The sequence below is a fragment of the Nipponia nippon genome, unplaced genomic scaffold, assembly GCF_047370975.1.
Source record: "Nipponia nippon isolate SJK-2023a ecotype South Korea unplaced genomic scaffold, ASM4737097v1 scaffold_9, whole genome shotgun sequence".
In the NCBI taxonomy this organism is placed as follows: Eukaryota; Metazoa; Chordata; class Aves; order Pelecaniformes; family Threskiornithidae; genus Nipponia; species Nipponia nippon.
The window spans coordinates 26,510,664-26,524,533 of NW_028262413.1; the positions used below are offsets into that span (position 1 = coordinate 26,510,664).

A 13,870-nucleotide genomic window follows, 5' to 3' on the forward strand; every position below is an offset into this window, starting at 1 on the left:
GTTAAAAATACCTGTAACAGTTAGAGACCACAGTTACAATTTTAGGTATATCTTATTAAAGGATGGGAATGAACAAGAGAATTGCTAAACCCTTTGTGCCTCCAGAGTATCCTTTCTTCAAAGGTGGCTTCTGCAGAGCCCTAGGAGGAAAAAGTTTTGAGGTGTAAACAGGCAAAATTACTTCTTGTAGCGGAAATCCTGGCGCATAAAATAGGACATTGCCAGGGCTCTGTTTTGTTGGCTATGAAACTAAGTAAGACTAAATGAACAGAGTATGGTAAATAAACTGCAAAGTCATCATTAAAAAATGAGCAAGAAGAGGCTTGTTGGGCAAAGGATGCTGGCAGATTTTCCTAGTGCAGATGCAGCTTCTGCCAGTAGAAAAAAGTGCTTTTGCAGGTATAGCTGCTTTTGTGCAGGGAAGTGATATAAGCTATAAGCACATCTGCTCTGGGGCTTTTACCAATGTAAAGATGTTGCCAAAGATTACATCCCCAAGACACTGCTGTATTGGCAAGGATTTCCTGGGCCTATCTACTTTGGAAGTGTTAAGATGGCTAACTTTTTTTTTTTTCCTTGATTGAGGGTTGTAGGCTAAGGCATAGGCATCACTGGGGTAGATTTACTGCCCACTTGTCAAGGTGACATCATGTGTGTGCAAAACATATTTTGCCAGTAAATACTTCAAAGGGTTAAGCTCTTCCTGTTTCGTATTGCATTGCAATTTGGCAAGACATATGCCTTTCTGCTGAATGATGCAGAGATGACACATGGGCAAGGTCTGCTGTCAGAAAATGAGAAGGTGGCAGTAAGAACTGGCATCCAGTTGTGGAGCTGGATTGCTAAATGGGGATGCTCGTTGCATCTATGCTGAATGGTGAGTGACTGCTGTGATGTGGTACAGCGTGGTGCACCCAAGTGCTCCGTTTAGGCAGGTATGTGCAACAGTAAACAAGCTTAGGGCCTTTGTGCAGTGATGGGGAGATGAAGTCAGCCCAAGGGAGGTGTTTTTTTTTTCTTTCCTAAAGTACTACCTAGTGTGTTGCTGCTTCGGTGAGTAGGTAAAACTTCTTTGTCCAAGTGAAGCGTGCCAGAGGAGGTAAGAGTGGTGCTGCTTTGAGGAAGGGACAAAATTGGAAACAATAAGGGACAGAGAAGTGAAGAGAAATACCTAGTGCTTGGATGCTCACCAAACTGAGGCCTGGAGGAGAAAGATAAGATGGAAGACTATTAAGGATTTTTTTTCTTCATAAATACTGTAATGCTCTTACAAAGTGCCACTGGCTAAAAATTCTTCAGCTAGGCCTGTGTTTCCCATCAGTCATGCTGTCTCTGAAGGGGTTAACTGTTGCATACCACCAGTGACTGTGTATCAAAATACCTTTGAGCCAACCTAGCCATTGCCATGAGAGAAGTTTTTAATTGGGATGGTTTTCGTTTAGTTTTCATGGTAGATCTTTAACTTACTGATTTTTGTGGGTGCTGCTTCGTGGTGCTCATGGAAGAAGTTATTGTGCCTTACCATTTTCTTCTCCCCGTCTTTATATTTGTTGGAAAATGTTAATTGTAATGTTCTGAAGTGGAAGTCTGGATTCAGGACATAGGCTGCACAGGCATGTTATTTTAAGATTTTGCAGAGTAAGTATTTTCCCCCAAGTACCTGCGAGTCTGAGAGCTCTGATTTCTGCTGCAGGAGGTAGCCCGCCCTTTTGCTCTGACTCTTGTCAGAAGAGGAAAACATGGTGTAATCAAGCACCGCAATAACTGCTGGGTGAGAAGAACCATGTGTTTGTGCTGGCAGCGCACTTTCGGGTAAAGCTCTGTTCACAGTCAGGGGCTGTCCTGGAAACAACTGATTTTGAGGAATCAACAGCAGTTGTCTTGAGGTGATGTACAGTTTGGCTGGATTATATCTTTCTTCTGTGAAAACTCTTACATCTTTGTGTTTGAGCATGTTGTGATAGAATAGGTGTTCTCCATTAGTGCCCAGTAACAAAAGCAGGTGGGAGACAGATCACCCAACAATTTGAGACTTAACCAGGATTTGAGAGAGATATTTATGCTGAACATCCTTGGCGTCTGATCCTCTGCTTGCACACTCTCTAAAGAGAGGACATCCTTTCTTTAATCATCATCTTGAAGGACCTTTGAGACCAGGAAAAGGACAATTTGAGAGACCTTTCTAGAGAACTTAGAAAACTTAATCCAGAAAATCAAGTAGTTGTTTTCCTGGCACATGTTTGAGCCTACAGACAGACCTCCTATGGAAATTGTCGCTAGAAAAAGAACACAAGTTATCAGGAATTTACCCTTCCCAGTATTGCTGTGATGTTGGGTGTCAGAAAAATATTCTCATCCTCTCAGAGTTTGCCTTATTTCTTCTACACACTTCAAGTATGCTGTGATATCATTATTTCTTTAAGTTATCCTAGGAAAAAGTAGTCTTTTTACACCACAAAATACTATAGAATACTCTTCTAGGAAGGACTTTGTAGGTGGCTTTTTTTTTTTTTTAAGTGGAATAGACATTTTTAAGTCAGATACTGTTCTGTTACAGCAGATCTTTGTGAATGAAGCATGATAACAGATCTTCAGGAATGAAGCAATGGTTTGGTCTTTTTGAAAAGATCATGCAGAATCCTGTTGATCAGCTGGTACTGTAAGATGTTTTTTGTAAAATTGCCATCAAAAAAGCAAATTCCCAAAACCATTGTGTGCTGTAAGATTGGTGCAGCACTGACTCTTGTGCAGTACAGATTTCCTTCTGAGGTGAAATACAGCTGCTGATAACCTTCACAGATCTGCTAGTAGCATCCTCCTAAGACTTACTGCCCACCAGTGTCTTTTGTCCAGGTGATGCCTTTGAACGTGCTTCAAGCAAAAGCAAAAGTGAAGTTCTGTTATCCTAAGGGCATGCAAAATGCAGAGAGAAGTCCCAGCTACTGCTGACGAGTAAGTAGTTCACCGGCCAGGGTTGAAATGACCTGTTCTTTACTTTGTGTGAGCTGCTGGAAACTGGAGCTAGCAGAGATCGCAGTTTTGCTATCTGATGGGGAGGAACAGTGCCAGTTTCCTACAGCTACATCAAGCCTGTGAAATGGGTACAGCCCTATGGGTGAATCTGGCAATGTACAATGCTGACTGTGGTGAAAGAGTGAAATAAATGTACCGATACGTATTTGAGTGAAGAAAAAGAAGCAGGGAGAGCTTTTTTTTTTTTTGAGACACCTCAGACTTCTATAAAATGATTTAAAGGAAAAAGCAGTTGTAAAGTAACATTCCGCTTTCAGCTTTATTCCTTTATCGTCTGTTTCTGCCTGCAAACAGGACAGTTTCTGTAGCTCACATCGGGAGACCTGTACTTTACCAGAAATACACAGCTCATTCAGAAGTCAAGTCACTGAAGACAGCATTCTCTTAAAACCCAAATGCGGTGCTTTGGGTTGTTTTCCTTTAATCAGTTTGATGGGTAGCTGACCTGACATATGCCACTTCTAGTCTTTCCAACACTGACTAATAAAAGACTTTAAAAAAAAAAAAAAAAAAAAAAGTATTTCTGTCTCGGTTACGTTGAGGACACATCTTTGTAGAGACTGGCAGTATTCCCACAGTTTACTATGAAAATCTTCTGTTTGGTAGCCCAGCTGAATATACACCCCAGATGCTGTAATGATGATATAGACGGGGCTAGGTCCTGCTCTGATAAGTAGCTGGACTGCAGTCCTGAGCAGCCACCTCCCTCAAGATCTGTCATGCAAATGGAGAAAGGTTTTGGAAGAAAGATGACAAATTGTTGCATTCATCTTGTTCATGAGAAGCAATCTTTCTGGATGACGCTTTCTGAGATGTAAGCTGGTGGGATAATGGAGGAGAAAAGTGGCATCTCTGGCTGTAACTTGCATCAAATTATAGCCAGATATGCTTAAAAGTCTTTGTGACAGGAAGATTTAGAGGGTCTGTTGACATGGGGAAGACCCATCTTTGACGTGCCTGACGTGGCTCTCAGCAGACTGATTTCACGAACAAATTTCTTGGAAGCAAGTCCCTGTTGTCCGAGTTGTGTCCACTCAGCTGTCTGGCCACACGGTGATCCTGATCTGGGTTATAATAAACCAGCGACCCCCTTAACCCGGGTCAGTTCCTCTGTCGGGTTCACTTGTAGCTGTGCGAGCAGTTGAGCTCCCATCATTGAGTGGTCAGCAGCAGGTCCAGGAGCCAATGATTGCATGAGCTTGTATTTCTGCTGAAATAAATACTTTGAGCTGCTCCTTCTTAGTCTGGTGGTGATGGGATGCAGCTTCTTTGGAGCAGGCTCTGAAAAGCTCATTTTACTGCCCTGCCTAGTTACTGCCCTATTTCCAAGTAAAATAATAATCCAAGTAGCTGTTACTTTATCTCATAGGCAAAAATGGAGCTGGTGCATAGCTAAGCCATTTTGGGTTCCTGGAATCTTCCTCTGTGTCTCTAAAAATCCTTGTGCAAGGGAGGAGATTTCTTACCTGGTTCTGGTCAAACTGTGCTCTTGGGCTAAGCTGAGGCTTTTTGGTACATATTGCCCAGTCACTAAACTCTGCCTTTGTTCAGCATCATTTCTTTCTGTAGCAAAGCATGCTTTTGCATTCCTCTTGAACCAACATAATATATTTTCTTCAAGCCCTGCACTAGTGAGTTGTCACATTGGTTTGAGACCAGAATTGAAACCATACCCACGTTTCTTTTCTAGTCTTGTAGAGACTGTTGGTCTTGGAGACCGTGTGGGACTAAAAGCATTGTATGATGCTGCTTTCTGCCATTGGGGATGTTTGTGATCTGGGGAAACCCAACAGTTTTCTTCTGTATTTGATGGAGTTGAATCTGTTTGTGGTGCATGTATATGGACAGTGCAGTAACTATCTGGCAGGTCAAAATGAAGTAATGGGATGCGAATTTTTATACTGCAGGTTCATGTACAGTAGAAGGGGAAGAACGGAGCCTGCGGGGTCTGGAAGAGCAGCGGTGTATAATGTCAAGAGGGAAGGGGGCTGAAATATGCTTTGTGGACCGTTCTTGTGCAAGTAGTACTCTATGGATGAGCAGGGAAGGTGACTATGTGTTGTTTGTGATTGGGCAACAGAGGTCTGCTATTGCTTTTTCTAAATAGCCATCTGTTTGTTTCATTGATTTCTCATCCTAACAGGAACAATACTGTGAGGCACTAGATGTTGACTAAAGGTTTGGCATTAGGGGGAAATTGGTGATTACCAGGGACGCAGACTGTACCTGGATGAACCTGTAGGTCCTTTACATTCAGGGTAGTCAAAACTCTTTTGGGTCACAGATGGGGCTTTTAATATTACCCCATCCATAGCGTAGCTGCTGTGCTGTGTGCTGTTTTCTTCCTCCGCAATGGGAGATATTAAGGAGCTACTGAAATAGTAAACTGGAAGAATTATATGGAAATGCCACTATCACCTTCTCCTACTCTTTTAAGGCAAGTCTATGCAAATTCATGAGTGGGAGGCAATGGGTTGAATAAACCCATTCTGAAATGTACTCTGGTACCCATGTGCTCCCACTCTGGTTCTTTCTCAGTACGTCAGCTATAGTTGCTCAGTGGCAACTCTGGAAACTATAGCTATGGCTCATGTTGCTTACACAGATTTGCTGAGCTTTTGCTCCTATTTTGGGATTTCTTGTGGTGGGAGACACCAGGAGGAGGGAAATACTTTGGGTGATACTGCCTTTGTGGGCAGTAAAACAATAGCGCTCCTTATTCTAAAAGAATTAGAAGTGAGAAATGGTTTGTGAAAGTGTGTACATTTGGAGATCTCTTGTTCCATAGTCCTCAAGAAGTGTGCAGTGGCATAACCTGGTCGAATTCACAGGGCCTCTGTACCTGTGGGCCTTTGCTCTTTAAAGGGTTGACTTTATACTCCAGAACTGTAGCAAAAGGAAACAGAAGCCAAAATGTTCTTCAAATTAAATGTATAAAATAAAGATTACCGTCTCTCTGTATCCTGTCATCAAACCATAGATTTCCTGGTATGGAAGCAAGTGTAGCTGAAACATTGCAGAATACCTTTTCTGGTTGTACCCCATATGCCGTTTTTAAATTGTGTTGAGTTGGTGGTGGAGCTTCTGCAGTCATCTGGGAGCCAGTGCTGCCCAGCACACTTGAACGGCGTGGCAAGTCCATCTGATCTTCTTTTATTTAGAAGTATTACAGTGTGAATCCAGTTTTTGCATTTCCAAATTTGCTAATTCATCCCAGAGTTGTTGCTTTAGTATTTTTTTTCTGATTTTAAAAGCTTTGTTAGACAATGGATCTTTGTTGTGGCTCCTAATCATTAACCTGAAAACTTTCCAAAAGGCTCAGAGAAAATATAAAGCAGCTGACTACTTCCTTTCTGTATCTTGAACCAATTAACTGAAGTAATAGGGTTTTCTCCAAAGTTGCTTTTTATTACCTCCCTCTGCTAAAAGAGTGTATGTTCATCAGAGCTAGAAACAATCAGTAAAGTGCAGATAGGTTACTACAAACTAAGATCATAATATCAAGCTGCCATTTGGTGCCATCACGTAATGGTACCAATTCAGTAATCCTGTAAAACCTAATTTTCAAAATTAAGAGATGATGTGTAAAGGGAAGTTAATGAGATGAAGAAAGATGTAGGAAGCTAAGGAGATGACCAACATCAAATCTGAAGCCTATGTATGTGTTAGTGGGAAGTTACAGTGGAGTGGTAAATGCCAGCCAGAGGACAGCAGTTGACAGCAGTGACTGGTAATGTCACAGGGAAGTAGCCTGGCTTCACGCTGAGTTGCTTGGAAATGCCAGTAGCAGGAAACAGGTACATTTTTTGGTGATTCAGAGGCAGGTAATTTGAAAAAGTCACTTAGTGGGGCTTCAGTGGGGCCGCAGGATGCAAAGCCCATATCTTCAGTGGGTGCATAGAGATTGAATAGTACTAATTTTGTTGCTGTTATTATTTATAACAGGTGTTTGGAAGATGAGAAGCATCTCAGATCCACCTGTGTGTGTTGTACTGGCCCCATAAACCATGAGATGGCTAATGGCAGAAATGTGCCATGGTGTGATTCTCTCCCCAGCCTCAGGGGATGGCAGAGGAGGAGAGTATGGATGGGTGGTGGCAGACTGATCCATTTAGTTGCTGTCCTCATCTTCTCACAACAGCCCTCTTATGTTCTACCTGTAATCGAGCCAGGGAATATTAGGTTACATATAAGTTTTCCAGCAGCTTCTCGGAGTGCTCAGTCAGTGTTATTTAAAAACTAGCAGGTTTGAAGATACCCTCTTCAGGAGACCATGCCCTGGAAGTACTCAACACTTAGATCTTATCTTCTACATTTGGTTCCTGGGAATTTTATTAAGCTGCTAGAAACGAGTTTTGGGGCTTTTAAGATTTCCTGTAATGAAGGTTGCTCAGTGCACTTGCAAAACAATGCAAACATTACAATGACAGTCTTGTTGTAACATGATACAGGCTAAAAGCTTTTTTAAAAACACTTTCTACTATGTATGTTTATGTCTAAGGTTACCTGTATGGGGCTGGGAGAGATGCAAGTGAAGAGCAGTGGTATTCACACGGAGTTAGATGACCTCGTTATTGCAGAATTTCGGGCTGGTGTCCACTTTGTTATTACCTGACGAAGAAAGCAGCTGTATGGTGTATGTAAGGTCTGTAGTGTTGGTTACCCTTGTTCTGTGCCATGGGTGGAGAACGAGCTGATGTCCTTCAGAAAGGAGTGTCAGTGTGCAAACCTGTTGGGTTTTGAAGTAATTGAAGACTTATGGGCAGTTTCTGCTCCTACTTGGTGGTGGCACTTAATGCAGTTGCGTATTGACTGTCTGTATCGGTCTTGAGGTTTAGGGCATTCCTGCCTGCACACCACCTCCATGACCTAGAGTCATCTGGAAAGCAGGGGGAGAAACATGCAGCACATCTGATGATGCTGGTCTCAGAACATTGATGAGAGCTACAGCTGAGGCAAGCAAAAAGTCTCTTTTAATTTATCAAGAAATCTTTTAAACCCTCTTGTGGTGAGGTTGCTCTTACTCTACCTGCTAATGTAAGATGTTATATGTGGGCTATTTTATTAATGCTTCCTTCCGTGGCATGGTGAGCACGGTGACAAGCTTTGGAGATGCTATTCCATCTTACACGTGCACAGAGGGCAGCTGGAATTTCCACTTGGTGCTCTACTATTGGCAAAGGCTGTTTTTTTGACTGATTAAATCTTTACTGTGGTGGTGTGACATGCTGTCCCTAGATGCTACTTCACTGGAGCAAATGTTTGTGCTGCTTGGTTTCAGATGGGCGTTAGTTTCTGAGCTGTTCATTTGATGGCCCTTTACTCTTCAGCCAGTGTGTGTGATATGTTACTGCCAAACAAAACTCTTATTCTTTGATGTCAACCGATGTGAAACCAGTTGGTTTCCTTCTGCCTGGGGAATTTAAATATGGTCTTGTGTCACTTAGGCACCTGTGGAATATAGCTGTGGATGTTGCTGAGGTTTGAACCATTTACAGATGTCTGAGGCTTAGGCAAAGCCAGTCTTTCTGGAGTGTATCCTTTGATTCATGAGTGCAAAAGCAATTGTGTAGAAAACCGAACTGGAAGCATTGTCAAACTCGTGTTGCTGTACTGAGTCCAAAAAAGCCTCTGCTATTGGGATATAGATGCTGCAGTTAGGATGAAAACTGTTGAAATGCAAAAGCTGCCATGTTTAGAAAACAAAACCAGCCATGAAATGGAAAGAAACAAAATGAAGAATTGATTAATACTATGTTTCAAGGAGGTGGAAAAGGATTTTGCTGGAGAAATGAGCTTAAGTTGTTCTTAAATGTTTTTTATCTGCAGTGAATGCTGAAATTGAAACAGGAGCTTACTCCTAGCACGTGATGAGAAGCTGAACTCTCAAATATGCTTTTCTTGGTAATAACTGCAAGAATTAACCACGCAGCTCATCTTGATGGTTGAAAACATGAATGGATCAAGTACTGCAAACTGTCATTCAGCAAATTATGCTGCTTGGAAATTCTGATTTAAGCTAATGTCCTAATAGTCTTTGATTTATAATTCATTTATGCATTTAAGTGCATCCAGGTTCCTCCTTCCACTTCATACTTTCTTATTTTGACAGCAAAAAGAATTTAACTGAGATATTAGTGACTAAGCTTCCAGTTCTATTAAATTAAGGGGGTTTATTTCAATTAATAATGCTTCTTTGGAGAAGTCCAGACCTTCACAGGGTTTCCCATCCCTGTATCTCCAGCTTGCTTTGGTGTGCCTGAGCGTGTCAATGATAATGATAGTAAATGTAAATACCTCCAGTGAAAAGCAGTGGTGAAGCAGGATCTGTTTGAAGCACGTTTGGACTTGGCTGCTTTGTTAACCTAAAAAAAAAAAAAAATCACTGCTGAAGGACTGACTGTGTTTCTCTCTGGGCAGAGCTTTATTATGAATGTTTTGTTAGCGAGATAGTTGTGACAAGGAGTCTTTTAAAGTGCACTGAGAATTTCAACAAAATGGCTGCTTTCCTCGGGTTTCATTGCTATCTGGATATCAACAGGCTCGCTGCCCTGAGCTCTAGGCGATCTTCCTCGGCTTCAACATGTAAAATTTAATAGGTGGTTGTTGTAAATTAGATCTGCTGTTTCAGCTTTCATCAAACCACATTTGGAGGAAAATGGAGCATTTGAACGTGTCGGCTTTTCCCTTGCTCGCTGTCTGTTTCTGGCTGCTTTACTTATTAAAATTTTTCTTTGTAAACAGAAGATACCCTTTGTAAAAGCATGCTTCTCCCTGCTGCAGCTTCAAGCCTAAGTAGTAATCCCGTCTGAGCAGCATCGTAGCCTGTTCATAACTAATCTTTGTGGTATAAGAGTCGTAGACAATAATCCTGTGTGCTAAATGAGAAGCCCATCCAGTTTCAGAACATAAACTATAGTATACCAGTGCTGCATAATCTGGTGTTGTTTAAATGTTCTGTTAATTTTTGCAGTGCCAGGCAGAGCACGTGTCCATCGTGATTGCTGAGGGCTCATACACCAGCGACAGGGCTGATATGGGGCTGTAGCAGAACTAGTGTCAAAACAGGGGTTGAAACATAAAATTATTTTGGTGGTGTTTTAACCCCATATGACCAAGTTACAGGACACAGCTGCTCTGCAGCAGTTAACCTCTCATTGTGATAGATGCTGTGATTTACTCCTCCAAAGCTGCTCCCAAGTAATTGTGAGGTAAGTGTGTGCATGCAAGCAATTAATGTGGAGCAGCTGTTACCCAGTGCCTTGGTGGTGTGCCTTGCCTTAAATTAGAACAATCCTTAAAGCCAGAGGTTTTTGCATTTGTATTTAACCGTGGTTTACATTATGCAAACCAAGCCTCTTAGCGCTGCCTCCCTCCCAGCCTTTAGTCCTCTCTGCGTAATGCAGGCTCAGGTTGTATTGTTGTCCACACTGTGTACCAGCAAGGGCACAGTTGTATTAGTCCTTGCCTTCTGTATCAGTGAAACAACTAGTTAAGTTTTGAATACTAGATCTTGGATGTGGCAAGTGGTGAAAGCAGGCAGCCCAGCTATTTCTGGTAGGAGCTTGTCATGCTGCTGGTGTTTCCTTTTTTTAAATTAACTGCTGTAGCTAGAGGAAGCTAAAGCTCAACAAGCCAGTAAAAGCTACCCCTCACACCATATTTGTGTTATAATACACAGAGCTAACAGTGCTGGTCTCTGGACTATAATCCTAAATAACGTGCTGTTCTGTACACTGCCATCGCAGTGGGAAAACAGCTTTCTTTTTCTGATACTGGGATACTTGGGGGAGTCTGATCTAGGGAAACTTGTTTTGGAAAGCTGCAGTGTCACTTCGCTGGGAAAATGAAGAAGCCACAAATGAAATGAGACCCTCTTGTTCTTTGACCACGTGTCCTTTGGTGAGCAGTATTTGCTGGATTTGCCTTGTTGCACTTGATAATTACTGGAGACCACTTTAGTTCCTTATTAATATGGCATAACTTATCTTTCAGTGCAAGGGGAACCTGTTTGTCTTCTTTAAAAAGAACAGTCAGCCAGAGACCACCACCTCAGTTGCCTCTTAGCCTAAGTGATTAATAAATATTCCCAGAAGCCTTAATACAGTGGCCAAGTGGGCTGCTGTAGCAGAAGGCAGGACAAGTCTTCAGGCTAATTTAAAGCTCTCTTAATGCTGTTGCTTGAGAAATTAAGAAAATACTGTTTCTTTGTATGTTTGGCAGATCTCTGGGCTGAGTGAAGAATCCTTGTGTTTGAGAAGAGCTGCATGCTTTATGTCTGAAACTCATTTGTAACTCTAGAGCATGGCAGGGGTGAGGGGCTCAAGTAGTGTGCTTTATAGATGTGAGAGTGCTGGGAGGATTACATGGAGAAACCTATATGCTCTGTCTACTTGGTATGTTCAGCAGGAGATTTCCTGGTTTGAGGCAAGACTTGTCCTAGACCATGGAAATTTTCTTAAAAATAAAAGTTGTACTGACTATAGGAGTTGGTATCATAACAAAGATAATCTAGAGACAAGATCAGTTTGTTTACTAAAGTCTATTTTCATCTTTGATTAATTTGCTCTAGGAAGTGTGTGTGTTTAAGTGAGCTCATTAAGAGCTCCTTTAGGTACTGCTACGTAATACAGATAGTATTACAGAAAAAGATGTTGTGGAGATCCAAATACAAAGTTAACCTACAAAGATAAAAAACTAAAGCTCTGAAAGAGGCTGCGGTCCTCCTCCCTGAAGCTGGAGTAGCCTCTTTTGGTGAAGGAGACCCTTAAATTCCCATACAGCTTCTTGGTGGCAGGACTGACTTGAAACAGTTCAACTGCTTGCTCCCCTCTGCCTGCAGTGCTGGCACAGGCTCTGTGCCGCTGCGTGCTGGGCTGGATCAGGGATTCGTGCTATCAGAAAGCTTTTACCTGATTTTTTTTTCTTTCTATAAATGGGGTTCCATGATTCCTGCATGGCTGCAGCAGCTTGAGCAGTGTTGGCTGGGCAAAGCACTTGTTGGCCCCACTGCTGGGGCAAAAGGTGAGGATGCAGCTCTGTAAGAGATACAAAGCATGCAAAGACCATCCTGTTGCCCGAAGAGCCTCTCACCCTTGCCTCAGGGTATATACTCGGTGTATCCACGTTGCGTTTGCACAGCGAGGTGTATGAGTTTGCTGCTTTGGCTGAGAGCTACAAAGAGAAGGGAAAATAACTCCATCGGAGCAGCGAGCTAGTCCAGCTTGTCCCGGAGCTGCACAATCACTGCTTTTGATGCAAGGAAATGGGCAAATCCGCCTGAAAGCAGGATCGCCTCCTTAGCAGGCGGCTTCAGCACTGTTATCCTGACTCTGCTAGCGTGCTGAAGGTTGGGGTGCTGTCATGCTGTTTTGTAATGGCCAGTTGTATGTGGTTGTCAGCCGAGGACCTCGTTGTGTTATTACAGTTAGGAGCTTGGATCTGTATCGCCTGGGAGCCTTGTTCAAAGATGGACTGAGGCTACATTTTCACAATACAGAGTGTTTGGTAATACTGGTTTCTGTTTTTTCTGCCCCATACTGTGTAGCAGATTTGCCATCCCAGCTGTTCATGGAGCTCCACGTGGACTGAATCAGGAATCTGGTCTAACCTTTCTAAAGCTGCTTCTGTCCACATGGGCATTTTAAGCTGGAAAAATGTCTTAATTTGGCCTTACACAAGATGTGTCGGCATTAATAAAAAGAGTAAGAACACACTGCAGAGGGAGAGGAGTGTCAGTTTTTATAGTATAAACCACAAGCCTAGTTCTTTATGCTTAATGTTTTGACCCTAGGGCTTTATTTTAGTGAGTGTTTTGTTGGTGTCCCTGCTAGAAAGATGCTGTTCTACTTGTCCCCTCCTGCCCTCTCCCATGTGCTAATGCAGCTGTTTGTGTGGTCAGGCAATCAAACAGATTGGGGAACTGATTCAGTGAAAAAACAACTTAAAGAGGAAAAAAGATCTATTTCCGAGGCAGTAATTTGCAGGGTTGCAGCATAAGATGACTGTACTAGTATAGATTGGTGAGTGCAAGACATGCAAGCATGTGGCTGAAGGTAAGGAAGGGGTGGGATCACTGCTTTGGGTGGCAGCATTGGCTTTTGACAGCTTCAAGTTGTAGCTATAGCCCGCGGGCTCAGAAAATCACATTGCTAGTTTATGTCCTACTTCTCAACAGCTTCAGAGTGTCCATTGAAAATTTTCCCTAAGGCGAACTTCCATTTTGGTGTCTAATGGCAAAGTACACATAGCCACTCTCCAGGCACTCACTGTTGCCTCTGTTGCATGTAAATGGTCCTAAAACTGAGCCCAGAGAGTTTGGATTTAGGGAGCTAAAACACGGTTCTGGGGTATAACAGAAGCCAATGGTTTGTTATGTTTCTTGGCTCATATAACCAAACCCTTGGTTGATGATACAGATTTAGTTGGAAGAAAAACTTGTGTACAAGTGAAAACCAGCTTTTTTTCCCTGATCCTATTTCTGACCTTCCTATGCTGTATGTCTTTCCTTAGTTGTATAGTTGCATAGTATTTTCTGAATCTTGAGGTGCTTTGGGAACACCTGGAGATTTCAAAGGACATTGTCATCTTACAGTGGCAGCTGGTTACTTTCTGGGAGAGTTTTCAGCCCAACTGTTTTGGTGGTTGGGGCTGGGACAAACAAGGAATATTCTTGTTCTGCAAATAGTGTGGAACTTGTGGCAAAAATGGACAGGACAGATAGCAAGTATCCCTTCCTGCACTTTACAAACATCCTAGGTTTACATTGTGTAAGCATGCTGGACATGGAGATGGTGGCACTTGGGCACCTGTTGTGGTAGCAGTAACTAACCTGTTT

The 13,870-nt window shown here is 42.5% G+C and overlaps 1 protein-coding gene across 6 annotated transcripts in view; it reads left to right on the forward strand.

Moving 5' to 3' along the window:
* ARIH1 (ariadne RBR E3 ubiquitin protein ligase 1) overlaps nucleotides 1-13,870 on the forward strand; it is a 61,317-nt gene that overhangs the window by 11,988 nt on the left and 35,459 nt on the right. The window contains exon 1 of one of the 6 annotated variants that reach the window (XM_087743928.1): nucleotides 2,928-2,952. The exons of the other annotated variants lie outside the window; for them this stretch is intronic. The gene's annotated coding sequence lies outside the window, so the exon portion shown is untranslated. Of the gene's footprint in view, nucleotides 1-2,927; nucleotides 2,953-13,870 lie in introns of those variants that run through there. 6 annotated transcript variants of the gene reach the window in all.